The 19,453-nt window shown below is 45.7% G+C and overlaps 1 protein-coding gene across 7 annotated transcripts in view; it reads right to left on the bottom strand.

Annotated features, from left to right (window-relative positions):
• SYT2 (synaptotagmin 2) overlaps positions 1–19,453 on the bottom strand; it is a 221,367-nt gene that overhangs the window by 53,243 nt on the left and 148,671 nt on the right. For all 7 annotated transcript variants that reach the window (XM_053247071.1, XM_053247078.1, XM_053247072.1 and 4 more), the window contains one exon: positions 19,279–19,346. The gene's annotated coding sequence lies outside the window, so the exon portion shown is untranslated. The remainder of the gene's footprint in view (positions 1–19,278; positions 19,347–19,453) is intronic.

Below are 19,453 nucleotides of genomic sequence, written 5' to 3'. Positions count from 1 at the left end.
ATGCAAGCATTAAAGGATGTTGCCTGCATTTTGAGTGGCTTGAAACATGACAGATTAGCAAAAGATGAGCATGGCTCCCATTGACCCATTAAGGGTGGAGATATGCAGAGAACACGCCCAGCTCAGTGTCATTAAAGAATGCAGGGCTGTCCTTAGGGTGGGGTGGCCAGGGTGATTGCCCCGAGCTCTGCTCCAGCACAGGCCCCACTCTGGGCACACGGCAGTGCAGCCTGCCCTCCTCTCTCCCCCAGTCCCAGCCACTTATCATTCCGCACACGCAGCCCAACCGGAGCCGATCTTTTGTGGGAGGGGAGGGAGGAGGCAGGCAGGCAGAGTGCCCAACTGACTGCTCTTGCCCACCACAGCTCTCTGCAGACCCTCTGCCCAGCCCAGCCCAGCTCAGCCCAGCCTTTGCCTGCTTAGTAATGGAGATACGATGTATTTCCTTTTTGTGGTTATCCCACCCTTGAATATTTAGGGATTGGCTTGCCATAGGGCTTTGGTATTGAGCAGAGATGCAGGGCAGGGTGGGAGGAATGTGTATATTTAAATTGAAGTGGATTGGACAAGTTGTTGGTTTTTATCATTTTTTTAATTTAAAAAAAATCATCAAAAAGTCCTATAAGTAGCTTGTTTCATGGCAGAAAATTACAAAAATGTCTGGAACCGAAGCCCCCCACCTTAGACCACCATTCCACTCACATATGGAAGAATCTACCCTTTGCCTTCATTTTAAAAAGGGGAAAACACACACACACACACACACACACACACACACTCTTTCTGCCCCAGCCTTTAGATCACCTGTCCTGGAATGACTTGGCATAGGGCTTTGGTATTGAGCAGAGATGTAGGGCAGGGTGGGAGGAATATGTATATTTAAATTGAAGTGGATTGGACAAATTGTTGGTTTTTATTTTTAATTTACAAAAGCCATCCAAAAAGTCCTATAAGTGGTTTGGTTCATGGCAGAAAATTAGAAAAACTTCTGGAACAAACAATATATTTTATTTTATTTTATTTATGAATGAATGACTGCACTATGCTCAAGTTGATTTGCAACCCAGAAGGTCTGAGAACTGTGAAGCATGTGTTGTGCTTTTTATTTTTATCCTTTAGAAATGCACTATATGTCCAAGCTGGTTGAACATGTCCAAAAATTTCACTCACACTATTTACACTGTAAGTCATCAATCAGTATGATTCTGTAATGATATGAAATGTTAAGGAGGCCCCACACAAGCTGATTCGCCCTCAGCCCCACACACCCCTAGGGACAGCCCTGAAAGAATGAGGGTATTATTGAATGCATTATTGGCACATCCTTTAAAATGTGTGGGGTATTCATCAAAATTGCCTCTCTACATGTGCTCCAAAACCAATTCTGATGAACACCCCCTCATATGCAACTGAAGGACATGCCATGAACATGTCAGCAAGTCCTTAAGTGATGCCCATACGAGTGCATTCTCGGCTGAGAGAGATTCCTGCCTGCAACCTTGGAGAAGCTGCTACCAGTCTGTGTAGACAATACTGAGCTAGATAGACCAATGGTCTGACTCAGTATATGGCAGCTTCCTATGTTATGTCCCCACCTTCATTATTGGTGGGGGCCATATTCCTTTAACTTTAAATTTTCATAAAATTACTTTAGGTTCATAGTCTTAGCCTACTAGACTAATTCCCTGCTAACTGGGCAAAGAGGCATCTTCCAAAGTGGTGTGTCTCTTATATTAAATGAGAGAAAGAGTCAGTGTCCCTATTCAGCTGAGCACAGCATCTTTTTAGTGGAGACTTCTTTGTGTTATGAGGCTTTTTTGGGCAGGGAACAATTTTCTCATTCTTTTTGCTATGCAAACTGCTTTGAGAATTTCTTCTTGAAACATGGTAAACAAACAAGGAAGAATTGCTATTTTGAGAGTGCCAACATGGATCTACTCCAGGACATCAAGATGCATCCTTAACCCTTTAAGGGCTACCTTTCTAGAATTTGCCACTTGGCAGATGATTTTGATCTTTGTTCACCTAAGGTGTGAGAGAGGAAAGGAAGGAGAGAGGGAAGAGCAGAGGTGGGGACAGAGATCATGAGAGGCATTTAAAAACAGATTTATTCTTCCTTTCAGAAAAGCCTCCTTGCACGTTTATGGGCGGGGGGGGGAGTTTGCTGGTGGACATTCTCTGCCGAGTTTCCAAATCAATACACAATAGTGTGTGAGCGGAAAATAGAATAAATCATGGGAACAAAAGCAAACAGGGAAATTACTGATCCTTCGGAGTTTCAGGCTTAGCTTCCTCTTTGCTCTGAACAGACTTGGCAATTAGAGCAGTGACTTGGCTCACAAAGAACCCGGGGGGAGCTGGCCAAAAGAACTCCCCTAACCAGATCTGAGCAAGTTTTGTACAAATAATGGAGAACTAATGTGGGTTGGCTTTTGACTGGAGCATGACAAAAACATGAAAAGAGCAGTCCAGGTTCATGCATTTCCTACTGCATGTGCAATTTTTACACACACACACACACACACACACACACACACACACACACACACACACCACTGATTTGAGTTGGTCTGGGAAGGAGAGCCGGTCTTGCAGTAAGCATGAATTGTCCCCTTTGCTAAGCAGGACCCAACTTGGTTTGCATTTGGATCAGTGACTACATGCGAGAGCTGTAAGAGTTTCCTCTTATGGGGGATTGGGCCATAGCTCTGTGGAAGAACATCTGCATGCTTGCCTGCAGAAGGTCCCACCACTTTCATTTTATGGCATCTCCAGGCAGGGCTGAGAGAGACTCCTGCCTGAAACCTTGGAGAGCTGTATTAAACATGACAGTCTATATACCATCTTAAGAAGATGAAAAACATTCCAGACTAAGATCTCCTTTAGACGCACACACGGGAGTAATGTGGTTCCACTGTCTCTACAGTAGCTGGCATCCACAAGGATATATTAAAACATCCACCCATATGGTAGGGTTCCCTTATGCATTTACATAAGACACAAGTGATCGGCCAGATGGACAACATCAACAGATTAAGACAGAGTGTAGGAACAAATGTGCAAAGGTAGTTTTATTTCAGCAGACCAATCTCCCTCTTGGTCTGGATGCCTGATATGAGAGTTAACAAGACTGCTAAGCAATCCAAGAATTCACCAGAAGGCTTTACAGACAGGGCTACTACCCAAATCTCCTTCGGGTGAGAGTGTATGTGTTCACATACCAGCCAAACTTACCCCAAAGTCCCTTCAAGATCCTTGGACCAACTCCACACACTAATCGGGCTTTGTCTTGAGAATTCTAGCTTATCTCAAGGTATATCTGGGTTTTTTAAATGCTGGTTTTAAGCTACTTTTTCTGAAAATGCAGAGCAAATAGGGAGAGGCACAGACTAGAATCTTTAGCATGATAATAGGGATACTGTCTTTGAAATTCAGATGCGGCTCTTTGGTAATCGATCTCCTCCCTCCCCCCCCACCCCCGCCATTGGCTAGAAGGAAAACACGGAGGCATGCCATGTGAACTTGTAAAAACAAAACCCAAGAGCAGAGGGGAGGGGATGCTTCCCTCAGTGCCGAGAGTGTGATTCGACATGGCTTCGCTCAACATTTACCCTGCAGCATGAAGCCATGTGTGAATAACTCCCAATTCTTTTCAGCCGCTATGGCAAGAACTCAATACCTATGAGCTCAGTTTTGTTTAAGGGAGGAGACAAATAGCCATTGCAAAACCTGGTGCTAGAATTCACGAAGTCTAGACACATTTCCAGTTCTGGGCCGTAAAACAGAATCACTGAGGCATGAGTGTCCCCTTTATTCTGAATATTATGTGTCCCTTCTTTAAAGCCCAGTGGGACAGCACAAGAAAGCAAGCTGGGGTTTCTCAGTGAATGAAGCATGTTTGGTGGTGCTTAAGTTAGAACCGGTGGGGCAATGTTTGTTGGGGGACAGTCACATGTTTGTTTGGAAAGGAACAAAGGTGTATCCAGTGGAAGTCCAAACTACTATTTTCATATTCATGTGAATGCATTCCAAGCTGGCCCCTCAACTCCAACTGGCAGTGATTGCAAGATCAGGAGAGGAGAGCTGGTCTGGTGGTAGCAATCATGACTTGTCCCCATAGCTAAGCAGGGTCTGCCCTGGTTGCATATGAATGGGAGACTTGATGTGTGAGCACTGCAAGATATTCCCCTCAGGGGATGGAGCTGCTCTGGGAAGAGCAGAAGGTTTCAAGTTCCCTCCCTGGCTTCTCCAAGATAGGTCTGAGAGAGATTCCTGCCTGCAACCTTGGAGAAGCCACTGCTAGTCTGTGTAGACAATACTGAGCTAGATGGACCTATGATCTGACTCAGTATATGGCAGCTTCCTATGTTCCTAGGATGCCTTTCAGCATCTTCCTAGATCACTGCTGCCCAATATAGGTGTTTCTCATAGTCTGGGAAACATACCAGTGGGCATTCGAAACAACAACCTCTTGCTCCCTAGGCAAGTTACTTCCCCACTGTGCCATATTTCTATACTGCCTGCTACAAACTTCTCTAGGTGGTGTAGAAATTTAAAAATAGCAAATATTAAAACAGTTAAAATAATCTAAACTAATAAAACAAGATTTATTATTTATTTTTATTTATTATTAAAACTTTTATACCGCCCTTCCAAAAGGCTCATGGCGGTTTACATTAAATTAAAGATCACAGATAAAATCACAGATAAAAACACATTAGATTTTAAAATTTTAAGTTTGAAGCTTGAGAAAACAGGTATATGTCCTGAGGGTCTTCCTGAAAACAAACAGAGAAGGAGATGCTCTTATTTCAACAGCGAGCATACTCCAAAGCCCTGGGACAGCCACAAAGAAGACCTGTGTTGCCACCAAACAAGCTGTCGGCAACCATAACCAGACCTCTCCAGATGATCTTAACAGGTGACAGAGTTAATGACGAAGAAGGCGCTCTCCTAAATACCATGAACCCAAGCCATTAAGGGCTTTATAGTTAATAACCAGCACTTTGTATTTCACCCGGAAACATATTGGCAGCCAGTGCAGTTCTGTCAAAACCGGTGTTATGTGGTCCCTTCGACTTGTTCCCAAGACCGATCTGGCCGTTGTGTTCGTAGTTTTTGGACTATGTACAAAGTAGTCAGTAGGAGAGCCAATCAGGATGAAGGGATTCGACCGGTTCTGGATGAGGTTGCATCCCTTTGAAAGAGCAAGTACGCGGCTTGGGAGTACTGCTGGACCTGGATCTGCTTTTGGATGCTCAGGTGGAGGCGGTGGCCAGAGGTGCTTCTGCACAGCTTCAGCTGGTGCACTAGCTGCATTCCTTTCTCGAGAAGGCAGACCCAACCATAGTTACCCATGCGTCAGTCACATCATGGGTGGATTACTGTAACACACTGTATGTGGTGCTGCCCTTGAAGCATATTTGGAAACTGCAGCTAGTGCAAAATGCAGCAGCTAGGATTTAATCCGGAGCTGCCTGCTGGGATCATATTACGCCCATTCTGAAAGAGCTGCTCTGGCTACCAATTTGTTTCCATTTTCAGTTCAAGGTGTTGGTTTTGACTTTTAAAGCCCTTAACAGTTTGGGCCCTGGATATCTGAAGGACCGCCTGCTCCCAAGGGTTACTGCCCACTTGACAAGATCATCAGAGAGGGCTCTGCTCTGCATGCTGACAGTGAAAGAGGCTTATCTGTCAGGCACATAGGACAAGGCCTTCTCAGTCATTGCCCCCAGGCTTTGGAATGCTCTCCTGGCTGGCATCCACTCCGCAGCCTCCATCACAGTTTTTAGAAAACAAATTTTTAGAAAACAAAAGCTCTTCACCCAGGCTTTTATATGAGAGTACAGTTATGATTCCCCGCTGGTATGTTTCCCAGACTATGGGAAGCACCTATATCTGGCAGCAGCGATCTAGGAAGATCCTGAGAGGCATCATCTCATACTGCGCGGGAGGAGGCAATGGTAACCCCCTCCTGTATTCTACCAAAGACAACCACAGGACTCTGTGGGTGCCAGGAGTCCACACCGACTTGAAGGCACACTTTACCTTTACGGTTCTTACTACTGCTGCTGCTTTGTGCATTACTGCTTTATATGGGGTTTTTTTTAACTTTGAAATAGCAATATATTATTTTTATATTTAATATCTGCACTTTTTGTATTTCAATTGTACATTGTTTGGTGGATGTTGAGATGTGTATGGTAGAGCTGGGGGTAATTCTGCATTATTAATACAAGTGCTGGGATACCCTGAACTTCCCCAAAGATCTAGTGAGATGGACAAGAAAGAGGGAAAGAAATACATCTTAAATTATCCATTAGCCATAACATGCTCTGAAACCAAAAGGCACTTGACAAGAATAGAAGCTCTAAGTTGCTCTTGCTGGGACATAAACCTTGAATTTCACCAAATAAGAACTTCAGTGAAGCATAACATATTCCACCTTAACTCCTGACCTGCTATGATCCCTATGATGGAATAAATTCTCAGCTTTTAGCGTTTATGATTTTCAGCTAACTGTGTTTCCCCAAGTCATTCCTGTAGTAGCACAGGGAGGATTTATATGTAAACAAGACAGGAGTATACTGAGCCACACAAATTTTCAAAACATTATTTATTAATTATTATTATTATTCATTTTATTTATATACTACCCATTCTTAAGCAGCTCAGGGTGGTTTACATTAAAAATTCAATATTTAAAACATTAACATGCAGTACAACAAAATAAAAGCAGCTAAAACATTAACATAAAACTCATTTTAAAACTATTTAAAACCTTTTATTTATTTGTTTGTTTATTTATTTAAAGCCAGGCTGATAAGATGGGTCTTTATGGCTCTCTTGAAGGCCTCCAGAGATGATAAGTGTCTTATACCCATGGGGAATGTGTTCCACAACCTAAGGGTGGCAACTAAGAAGGCCCAATCCCAAGTCGCCAGTAGATGAACTGGTGGTACCTGAAGACAGACTTCTCCCAATGATCTTAATGAGCAATGACTATTTTGCAAAGAAAGGTGCTCTCTCAGGTAACCTGGCCCTAAGCCATTCAGGACTGTAATTAGCAGCCCAGAGACCAACTTGGCTGCCACATTTTGGACTAACTGAAGTTTCCAAACTACAAAGGCAGCCCTACACAGAATGCATTGCAATAGTTCAGCCTGGAGGTTATCAGGTGGTACACCACCATTTTGAGACCATTCTCTCCAAGGAACAAGGCCGTCATATCTGCTGAAGCTGGTAAAAAGTGCTCTTGGTCATAGCCTCAACATACCTTTTTTGAAAATAGAAATACCTCCATAACACAGGTTACAGTTCTAGAAATGGAAGTGACCTACTAAGGGCTTAGCTGAATGGTCAGTCAAAACATGCCTTTGATGCTCATTAGCAGGTTTCATGCCAAATGCAACAGAGCAGCATTCAGTCCCCACATAACAGATAGCCTTGCTGAGGGGGAAAGAGTGCTTTCATTGAAACAGGGCAGTTACCCACCTACCCCAGTACCACTTACTTCAACTCTCCAAAGCAGAGGCCCCACCCAGCGCTGGTACCCCAGACCCCGCCCAGCACTCCTGCCCCAGACCCATTCATTTAAGCTGGAGCTGTCAGAGATTGAACCTGGGAACCTTCATCATACAAAATCATGCACTCTACCAGTTTCCTCTAAGGTGTGCATGCTCACACATTTTTTCGATGTCTGCTAAGTTCATTTTAGATCCCACTCAAGTTGAGTCAGGAAGGCCCCACTTTGAATGCATGTGCACGCACACTGCCTTGATACTGCCATCCAGAACAAAACTCATTCTGCACACAGAAGGAAAAAAATAGAGAGAACACTGCACTCTACCATGTGAACTATGGCCCAAGTCACTCAACTTCCAAGGTTAAAAGCAGATACTTTGAAAAGGTAACACCATGTAAGCAAAACATTCACATAGAGCATGGCTGCCACTGCTTTGCTTGTTTGCACCATGCTCTTTCATCTTTAAAAGTTAGGTGAACACTCCCATGCCTGAGTGATACATCAGCATTTAACCTCTAAAGATCTTTAAAAAAATTAAACTTTACAAAATTTGCTCCTGACTAGTTACACTGTTATGGTAATAAATGTCAGAAACTCTATGCATGCTGGCATTAGCAAGTAACTTGGATCAGAAGCTGGTGGTAAATGTCAGACTATTCTAACAGGTACAATCCAAAGCAACGAAATGCCTTTGGCTAATGAATAAATTTTGTCCTCATTTCCACCATTCACTAGTAAAGGTAAAGTTTGCCATCAAGTCAGTGGTGACCACAGAGCCCTGTGGTTGACATACCAGAGGGGGTTCGAACCGACAACCTCTGGCTTGCCAATCAAGTCATTTCCCTGCCGCGCCATTAGGAACAGGACAATATTTCACAACAAGAGACTACATTTATCATAGCAAGCTGTTAGTCATATTTTTAAAAAGTCTCATGATGCAAACATTGTTACAGTTTTCTGGCAAATCTCATGCATGCCCAGTGAGCAAGACTGATAAGCATGTCCCCCCCCCCCTTAATTCTGGACATTTTGACTGTACTGAGTTTCCCCACTCTTGGGGAAAATACTGATGTGCTAACTGAGAGAAATATGTCTGGATACCACGGCCACAAAATGTTTGATTTGGTTCTGGGAAAGACCATGGAAACCCATGGAAGGAAAGCAACCATCTGCAGAGATATTCTGATCAGCTCTCGCCCAGTGCAACCCTGGACTTTAACGCTGCTCGGTCCCACCCTCTTGGGGTTTATAACTGCCCCTCACTAGTTGGGAGTAAGCAGGTATCCTGCATGTCATGCACCGAGAGAGTTAAATACTGCAGCAGAGAAGAGGCAGAGAGAAAAGTGCTGAGTCACTAAGCCACCTTTCACTGCAGCACTTTCATCCCGCTAGATGCCTAAAGCAGTCCCCGAGCAGGAGCCGCTGAGCCAATCCTCTCCGACTTAGGTCATCGGAGCTGCTGTGACTCTCCCAGGACACCACTGCTGCACAGAGCAGGGAGGGGGGAAACATGTCGCTGTACACAGAGCTCTCTGCAGTTAATGCAGCCACCTGACTGCAGAGGCTGTGATGCAGCAACTCCCCCTCCATGCTTACAGCCCAGCTGCAGCCTAACACAACAGCACTGCCTTTGTGGAATTAGGGGCTGGCTTCAGAGCCCCCCACATCCCTCCACTCATGGCAAATTCCACAGCAGCCTCTCTGCCCATTCTCCCACGGCTTCCAACTTGTTTGGGAACAGCTCCTCGGAAGCCACTCCTTGCATCAACCATGTGCCCGCACATACGAGGGCGCTTGTCTGGCAACTTCACCAATGAGCTGAGTGAGAGGTTTTGCACATGCCAAGCTTTTAAAGCAAGTTTTTTTTTTTTTAAATGGGCAGCTATTTTAATTTGAACTTTTTATTTGTTTTGTTTTCAATTGTCTTGGTTTGTTTTATTGCTGTAAACTGCCTAGACACTTTGGTAGCAAATATGTTAGTCAAATAAGATAAAATAAAATGTGGGAGTTCAATAATATTCAGCTTAAGCCAGTCTGTAATGAGAATATAAAGCCTATATTGGCTACAAGGTAGAGCTGACATCTCTTTTGCATGCTACACTTTAAATCTATAGACAGCTTTTGTACATTCAAGGCAAGCCAGTCGCATTATTCTCAAATTACAGCAGGGGACTGAGGCTGAGAGGGTGCCTTGCCTAACACAACCTAATGAGTTCATAGCAGAGGCGAGATATGAGGCAGGGGCCTCCTGACCCAGAGAGCAATCTCTTCAGCGCTCAGAAAGTTCATGACCCATAGCTCAGTGTGTGCAGGCCGTAATGCCCCAGAAGTGAGCCCCACAGAACATAGTGGGACTACTTCTGAGTAAACAGGCATCAGATTGTAGTTGACTGTTGGTCACTACAAGATGCCACTTCTCTATCCCACAATAACATTCACACATAATAATGCCAGGGGTGCAGCCACCATTTGGCAAACGGGTTCAAAGAACCCGGGCCACATCCAATCAGGTGCCGCGAGCACGGCCCTAGACACGCCCCCCGTGTCTGACGTCAGACACAGGGGCGTTATTTCTGTCCCAAATGGGGCCTCCACCCATTTGGAGCCGAAATCGGCCCGTGCTGCGTTGGCAGCGTGGTTGGAGTGACTCTCCCTGCCTTAAAGACTAACACAGCGGGGTCGATCGATCTCCCTCCCAAATGGGGCTGCATGGCCCCATTTAGGAGAAAGATTGGCCCACGCTGCATTGGCAGCATGGCAGGGAGAGTAGTTCCGGCCCGTGCTGCTAAAAGCAGCACAGGCCAATCTCCTTTCCAAACGGGGCCACATGGAGACACCTGCCCCCACATCTGACGAGAGATGCGGGGGCATGGCTAGCCAGGCATGTCTGACATCAGACACGGGGGGCGGGGCCAGGTGGCCATGGCAGTGGCTGCACATGGGCCGCCGCCAGCCTGGCTCTGCTCCTGATTAGTGCAATGACGCATTTAAGCCTTACATGTGAAGATGCCCCACAGCAGAGCTTAGCTTTGTTGCCAAAATTTGATCACACAAACCATAGCTTTTAAACTACTTCCTCTTTGGCCTGGCAATATGTTACTTTGGGGTACGTTTCAAGGCAGCCTGGTTGGGAGCCAAGAAATCTGTCAGATTCTTAAAACACCTGACCACACCATGGACAGGGCCTACCACCAATGTGAGTGTAAAAAGAACTGCAAACTTGCTGCATAAGGAAATCTTCCCTTCCTTAATGTACACACACACACACACACACACACACACACACACACACACACACACACACCCTGCTACAGAGGAGGACGAAGCTATTTTTATCCCCACTTGATCGTCAGGGAATTGACGCTGAGCAAGGACAGGGAATAGGACTGAAAAGAATTGCACAGGGCTTGGGATTTTAGCTGGTTGGTCTTTTTGGATCAGCCTTGGGATTCAAGGCCTAGCTAGAGCCTTGCCAGGGAGACACTGGGTCAGATCAGGGCTGCTGTACTTTTTATTGCCCACACAGTTGTTTATGAAAGCAAGGAACTGGCAATGGGGCTGAGCACCCACAAGAACTGCTCTGAAATTAATGCAAGAAAGGGAAACTGGGGACAAACCTCATTGTATTCCTTCTCACCACTGAGGTGGTTGTTAAAGGAGAATTTCAGCAGCAGCTGGTGTACCGTCCCACTTCCCTGCTCCTTGGTGTGCTTACTCCCTGGTTTGATTAACAAACAAGGGCAGGAATTTTGTACTGCAGAAAGATTCACAGATATACACAACATACAGGCAAAGAGGCATCGGCCATCGGTAGACCCTGACCCCCAAGACCCAACCACATCAGGCAACTCCCCATGAAGTGATTTATGAACTATGAAGTGATTTCAATTCAAGATCCATTTATTACCAACACTTTGAACAAGACTGTTTGGCCCTTGTGGTACAGAAAGAAGTTCCAAAATTAGAGGAGCTAACACGCCACTTATATCCAGTTTTGTGCAAAAGAACCATGTTAACTTATAATTACATACAGAGAACCAAGCAAGGGTGTAGTGAGGTTCCCGGTGGCCAGGGGACAAATCGGAGCTATGGAGCCTCCGTCGCACATGCAAAGTGCACACATGCCCCAGTGCCCAAGCCATGCTCCCTCTGTATGACATCAGATGCAAGGGGTAGGGCAACCTAACCCCACCCCACAAGCCTCCCCCTCCACTGGCTCACCTTCTGTACAGAGTTGGAGGGTGGCCTGCAGGGGTGGTCTGCTACCTGGGAGGAGGAAGTGGGGGGGAGGGGGGAGAAAGAAAGCCCAGCCCCAGTGCACTTCTTCTCTGCCCATCACACTCGGAAAGAGCATGCACGCCCCAGCCGCAGGGCACCCTTGTCCAATGGACCCTACGCCCATGCTTGGGGGCCTCTCAAACCCTGTGGGCCCAGGTGCAATCGTCCCCTCTTGTCCAATAGAAGCTATGCCCCTGGAACCAAGCCTTCTTCACAGCTACATCCTAAGCTAATGGCCATCATGTGGGAAAGGATGAGCAGCACGGAAGTTCCAGAGCAGTTTGAGAAAGTTTTGAATCTCAAAGGGGAAACTTACCAGGCTTAGGGAGGTGCCCATTTGGCTCCATAAACTGAGAGGACTTTGGGCATTTCTTCCGGGCGGTGCACAGGGAGACACACTCGGGGCAGAAAACATTTCTGGGCACTTAAGGCCAGTTGAGGAGGAGAAGTCATAGCAGCAGTTTTTAGGAGCTTTTATGCATTCCAAAATTTTGGTTCAAAAAAAAAAGTTCCAAGTTCCAAAAAAACTGATGTGGGACAATGTGTCTAGTCAGCCACAGACTAGCAGGCCCTCCCACAGTTATCTGGAGGAGGCACAAGGGCGGCACCCTACAAACCCCTGATTGAGCAAGTCCCATTGAATTCAATGGGGCTTACTCCCAGATACATGGTTATAAGATTGCAGTCTTTGCCCCCACCCCCACTCCAGAAAACATCCTGCAAGAACCCATAGGCCATCCACACAGGCCAACACCATTTATACTGTCTGGGCAGTATATTCTCTCTAATTTTTTTCATCTGTGTGTGGAATGAATTTTGTTCTGTGCAGCAGTATCAAGGCAGTGTGTGCACACGTATATTCAGAGTAGGGCCTTCCTGGTTCAACCTGAGCAGGATCTAAAATTAACTGAGCAGATATCAAAAACGTGTGAGCACACACATGTGTGCATGTCTTAGAGGCAACACTGTGTCTGAGGTTATTTCCTGCTATCTTCCAAAACTGATATATGCAGGTGCTGTGAAGTATCTATTTGAAAGGACTGGAGAAAGGAGCAGATCTGTCTGCTAATCATCTCAAATCCACTCCCAACCAGCTTCAAAAGACTGGCCCAAGCTAGTAAAATGCAGATCTGCAGTGAGCTGCCAAGTACTCCAAACAGTCCCTTTTCTGGAGGGGTGACAATTAAGAGAGTGAGGAGTGCGCCCGCCTTTCCATTTGAGTACTTTTCTCTTGACCGACAGACAGCGAGTCTAACTAAGCCATATGACAAGTCTAAATTAGGGCTGTACAACCTTAGCCCTCCAGGTGCTGTTGCATAGGAACATCAGAAACTGCTATATACTGAGTCAGACCATTGGTCTATCTAGCTCAGGATTGTCTACAGACTGGCAGCAGCTTCTCCAAGGTTGCAGGCAGGAGTCTCTCCTAGCCCTATCTTGGAGATGCCAGGGAGGGAACTCGAAATCTTCTGATCTTCTCAGAGCTGCTCCATCTCTTAATGGGAATATCTTGCAGTGCTCACACATGTAGTCTTCCATTCATATGCAACCAGGGCGGATCCAGCTTAGCTAAGGGGACAAGTCATGCTTGCTACCACAAGACCAGTTCTCCTCCCTTTTGGAAGTCCCTGTTGGACTACAGCTCCCATAATCCCCAGCCACAGGGGGCAATAGTCCAGAATGATGGGAGGCATGGTCCAACATCTGTAAGAGGGCTGAAGGCTGTGCAGTCCTGGTCTACATCATCTGACCAAAGTCAAAGTGAGCATCTATTACAAGTCAGAGAAGTTGATGCCAGGGACCCCCCTTATCACTACAGACACAGGGTTGTCCTTCAGTCATCTGCAGCATTCAGAAATCCTTGGTATCCAACCTTACCCTTGCTACTTATCAATGACAAAGAGGTTGGGCTGAAAATTATTATTTCTGAGCTTTTCCCTGCACTCTTTGTTTCAGATGTGACAAATGGGCTGACGTTAGCTTGTTGGAGGGCTAAATGACACCAAAAGGATCTAACCTGCTTGCCATCCATGAAAAGGATGATTCATTGTGCTGGGCGTGCCCGTCAGAATTTTGCAGCAATGGGAGGAATTGAAATGCGGCAATAAGCATCCATAATTCCTTTGGTTCCACTGTGCGCATGCCATTATTCTGGAAAGATTGAGGCGATGCCAGTATGAAACCAGCTGTTAGGCACTGAGAAGATAAATGAGCTCCTTTCCTGGCACTGTTACCCCTGTGCAGGAGGAAGAATGAAATCTCCAAGAGGGGTGGCACTTAAGCCCATTATTGCCACAACCACTGGAGATATCGGATGAGTGTTGCTTATTGAGCTGGAAAGACTAGATCAATTGACTCTTTTCCAGGGGATCCTCAGTCCTCTTTGTAGGATGCAACAGGGGCCCAGTCTGGGAGGAGCCAGTGCTGAAGCCTTGCTGAAGCTAAGGAGGAGTGGAGCTGTCTAGTGCCTGGATGGGAGACCACTGTGAGCCCCATACAAGCTGCTCTGAGGTTTATTTTATTTATTTTACATTTCTATACCGCCTTTCGTTAAAAGAAAACCCCAAGGCGGTTTACAAAAATTAAAACATACAATAAAAACAGTAAAAACATCAAGCAATAAAAACATCAAGCTAAAAACATATAAACAAGCATAAAAACACGACAACATAACAGATAAAAACACAGAGAAGATAAACATAACAGATAAAAACACAGGTTCTAAAAGAAGAGTAACATTTACATATAAATAAATGCAATCATCACAGACCAAACATGCCAGACACTGTGGAATCTCAAAAGCTAAGTGGACCTGGGAATTTCAGTGCTAGACATGGAGTGCTGGGAATTTCTGAAATTGGGCACTCTATGCATACATATGCAGAGTAGCTCAGGGAACAGAATTATAGGAGGATCCAGAACAGGAGAACTGTAGCGTCCCCACCAGTTTCTAGCCGCTCAGCTGCCCTATCGGAACCAACTCTTTTGGCTGCATCTTGATACACACATACCAAGAGGACTGAGATTCACCTGCAAGACAGTCTAACAATCTGGTCGTTCCAGCCCAGTAAGCAACAAACAACTCATTTATTCTTCCTAAGGCTCAAAGCACCTAAGGCTCAAAGATCTGCTCCGCTATTCAGATATTCTTGTATATTTAATGTAGGAGCTCTCATTACTAAATCTAAGTCTCATAATCCTAGTAAGCTGTGGGATACTGTTCACACCACATGGCACACTACTTACACAGCTAATTGCACACTGTGAGATTCAGACAAAATTTTGATTCTTTGTACAGTGCTACAAGCAGTTGCGAGTTACCAGTTCTGTAGTATATTATTTCCTCTCTGGATCTTACAGCATCCTGGGAAGCTGTAGAGAAGTACACTAAGGGCATCAACTGAACTGGGCTTAGATAAGGGTGTGTACATGTGCGAAAGAGAGAGAGGTCTACAACTACTGAATAGTGGTTTTACTATACTGAAGAGTTCCAAAAACATGTGCTAAATTTGAAGCATCTGACATCTGTTAGGAGTAGCCTCCCTTTCAGCCCAAACTATATGCTTATAGGTCTCCCAGGCAGAACCAGGACTTTTCAGGACCACATTGGCAGTACCAAAGACCAAATGGAATTTGAGAGAAGGTTGGCATCAGTGCCCTTCTCCTCTGCTTGATACTGATAACAAAAGGGCTGAACAGGTCTTGGAGCAATCAAATACTTGGGAAGACCCTGGAAAGGAAATTAGATGTAACAGTAACAAGGTTTCGTATGCATATGCTAAAATATCTTATCTAGAAAATTAAAGGTAATCACAGAAAAATCGGAAAGCAATTTCCTCCCTTCAAGCATGAGCACTATTTCCTACTACTGATTGAATTAGCCCTGAGAACTGATTGATTGATTGATTGAGTGCTGTCAAGTCAGTGTCAACCCTTAGCAACCACATAGATGAGATTCTCTCCAGGATTATCTCTCTTCAACTCGGCCTTTAAGGTCTCTCAGTGGTGCATTCATTGCTGTCATGATCGAGTCCATCCACCTTGCTGCTGGTCGTCCTCTTCTTCTCTTTCCTTCAACCTTTCCCAGCATTATGGACTTCTCAAAGGAGTTGGGTTTTCTCATAATGTGTGAAGTATGATAGTTTGAGCCTGGTCAAGTGAAAATTCTGGAGTGAGTTGTTTTAGGATCCATTTGTTTGTTTTCCTGACTGTCCATGATATCCTCAAAAGCCTTCTCCAGCACCAAAGTTCAAAAGCATCAACGCTTTTTCTATCTTGCTTCTTCAAAGTCCAGCTTTCGCATCCATAGAGTAACACGGGAAAAACCATTGTCCGGACGATTCTAATCTTTGTCGGTATAGACATGTCACGGCATCTGAATATCCCTTCCAAGGCCTTCATTGCAGCCCTACTAAGTGCTAGTCTGTGCCATATTCCTTGACTGCTGGATCCTTTACTGTTGATGGTCGATCCTAAAAGGCGGAAAAGCTATCCACTACTTCAATGTCTTCATTATCAATTCTGAGGCTGGTTACTGTACCTATTGTCATCTTTACATTTAGCCGTAGTCCCATTTTTTTTTTACAGTGCTCCTTGACTTTCATTACTAGAGCTTGCAGATCATCCGCTTTCTCAGCTATCAGATTGGTGTCATCAGCATAGCATAGATGCTAGCCCTGAGGACTAGCATCTCATAATTAGATCAAATCTCGACGAGTCAACCTCACACCTAGTGAGTTCTACCCCCAGCTGACTCAGCCAGTCTGAATCTCCCCAAACAATAGGCTCAGAAACAAGACCTTACCACTGCCGCTCAGCAACATTCAGATAGGAATTCTCACTTTAGAAAACTAACCTTATTCCCACTTCCTCACTGAATGGGAGTAAGGTGGAAGGCACTCAATCCTTGTGTCAAATATGCTCAATTCTAGGGTATAACCATCACCCCTGCCTTGATCTAGTACTTTATAGGGGTGAAGGGGTTGCTTTAAGGGGCAGAGAAGGTGCTGCCTACCGGCTGGCCCTCACCCTGCAGCTTTCCCCCTGCCATGCTAGCTGGGGGGAAGTGGCAGGGTGGGGGCTGGCAGGTAGGCAAGTAGGGTGGGGGCGGGGAGATAGGCAGCGCCTTCCCTGCCCTCCCAGGAGTGCACGGAAGCAGTTCCGTGCACATACCTAGTACTTTATCTAGCTTTCAAATAAGTTGCTCATGGATCTATCCACACACCATTTACATAACTGTTCCTGGGGACTGAGGCTACGTCAACCTTCATTCCTTTGACCATCCACTCCACTGCAAAGCCCAGATAGAGTGAGCGTACATCCTGGTTCCCAGCATTCTCTCAATACTGGCATAAATTTAGCCCCTAGGTTTGCCTTTCACTGGCCATCTGTCAGCTGCTCTCCTCCACAGTCAGGGAAGCCATTTTGCCTTCCCCTCTTCCCTGTCCTCCCTTCCTTCCTCTTTGCCTCCAGTTCTCGGGACCAGCTTTTCTCTCTCTCTCTCCTCTCCTTCCCTCCCAAACTCCTTTGGGGTGGCCTTCCTCTCTGCTACCAGTCCATTTGTCCACCAGGGCAAGTTCTCCAACAGCCAAAAGGTGACTTGCTGTGACTAAGCTGTCCCTAGTTTTCAAATGGAGGAAACCCTCCCTGATGCATGGGGTTCTCTGTCGTATGCCCTTCCCTCCTCCTCAGAAACGAAACAATCTGGCCAAACTATGCACAGAAAACGGATGCATTAATATCTGCCAAACATCTATTTGTATCACATTTGTTTTCATCGTTTCTAGAAGACACAGCATTCGGTCCTTTGGTAAGATAGAGAAACAGCTTCATTTCTCTATCATTTCCAGGCACAAACCAAAGCGGTCAGAACCCCAATGTAGTGCCTCAGCACTACCCCAAACCACCTCCACGGGCTCATCTCCTTCTGCATCAGTGTCGAGGCTGCTACGTGTAATGGAAAGTCTCTCTGCTAGCCTCTACTGCTTTGGTCTTAGGTCTAGCTGAGCCTCAGAGCCAGGAGTGAAGGGGCTCCAGCACCCTCAGTCTTCACCTGCCAAAGCTACTTGCCTTCCCTCAGCCAGTCTTTGCCTCCCAGGCTCAGTCCAGAGTCTGGTTACAGCAAACTCATCATTGACTCTGCTATCCTCATATACCGCAACCTGGCTTCCTGCTCCTTCTGCTCTCCTTGTCCCTATATGAACCTCCTCTCTTTCTGTTGCCCTTTCTTTATTCTCTTCTTTCACATGCAGCAGCCCTTGTTAACATAGCAAACCCCTTTCCAACCCATCCCAGTCACCCGCTCCCTGCCCCACCCAGCCATGCCCAGGTAAGTCCTTTGTTTAAGAAGCTGCTGCTTGTCTGTGTGCTACTTCAAGGCCATGCACATAGTTGGTCATCATGACAATCCCTTGGCCTTGATCTCATTTGGTCCTAAAGACTCTGTCTTTGGAGGAGGCCTTCATAAGAACATAAGAACAGCCCTGCTGGATCAGGGCCAAGGCCCATCTAGTCCAGCATCCTGACTCACACAGTGGCCCACCAGATGCCGCTGGAAGCCTACAGGCAGGAGCTGAGGGCATGCCCTCTCTCTCATTGTTGCTCCCCTGCAAATGGTATTCAGAGGCATCCTTCCATGTTCCAAAGTGCATGTAGTTCAAAACAAAGCACTCACACTGCAGAATAAAGTGTGAATGGGTGGTCTTTTGCAAATACTATAGGATTCTGTGATCAAGCAATAGTGAGGTTCACCAGATACCTTAAGTGTAGTGTAAATTGCTGCTCTTGGATACAGCCTTCTGCTCTTATGTTTTCAAGGTCAGATATAACAAGAGTTCCCAACCTTGAGTCCCTGGATCTTGTTGGATTCCTATCATTCCCAATCACAATGGCCAAAGGGAGTTGTAGTCCAACAACTTCTGCGGACCCCAGGCTGGGAGACCCTGAACATCATCAGCTTGTGTGTTTCTTAGAGGCTAAAAGGTTATTTGGAAAGCTGCAGATCAAGACACACTGGCTAAATATCATCACAGCAGCAGCAGCGGCAACTGACCTCCATTTAAATCAAGGTCTTTCTTCACTCAATTTGAGTTATTACAAAAACCCACTGTTGGTCCAGAGCTCTGACTTGGCTAACAACTTTCAGCATTGTAACTAGGCTGTCTTTTTGCTGACAGCAATGTCTAGTCATTCTGTACTTGTCAGGGGTTTTGCTTTTTGTTTTATCATCACATTCACACTGAGACCCAAGGGCTCCCTCTGTATCCATTCCTGGAATGAGTGTGTAATGCCCAGCACATATAAAGAGACTGTGGAGAAAACTTGGTGCTTCAAGCAACTGGTCCTGCTTTGAACTCCTTAGCTCATGGCCAGCACCCGAGCCTTAATTCTGTAACGTGGGAGCCCTACATGAAGTTATCCAGGGGGACGGTTATTCAGGAGTGCAAAGATAACAGAAGAAAATACACATGACTTACCACAACCACTTGTATTGTCTAGTTGTTAGGCACTGTGGGAACCCTGTGATGATTAAGAGACAGATGACCTGCAGACAAGGAAACAAACAGATTATCAGTTGCTTTGTCTTTGCAACCTGAGAGCGTCCACACTCGCAAGGACCATTGGCAACTGCATGCCACATCCCATATCACT

This window comes from Hemicordylus capensis, chromosome 4 (assembly GCF_027244095.1).
Source record: "Hemicordylus capensis ecotype Gifberg chromosome 4, rHemCap1.1.pri, whole genome shotgun sequence".
Classification (NCBI taxonomy): Eukaryota; Metazoa; Chordata; class Lepidosauria; order Squamata; family Cordylidae; genus Hemicordylus; species Hemicordylus capensis.
The sequence above is the reverse complement of the archived record's forward strand: the minus strand, read 5'-3'. Positions and strand labels throughout refer to the sequence as shown.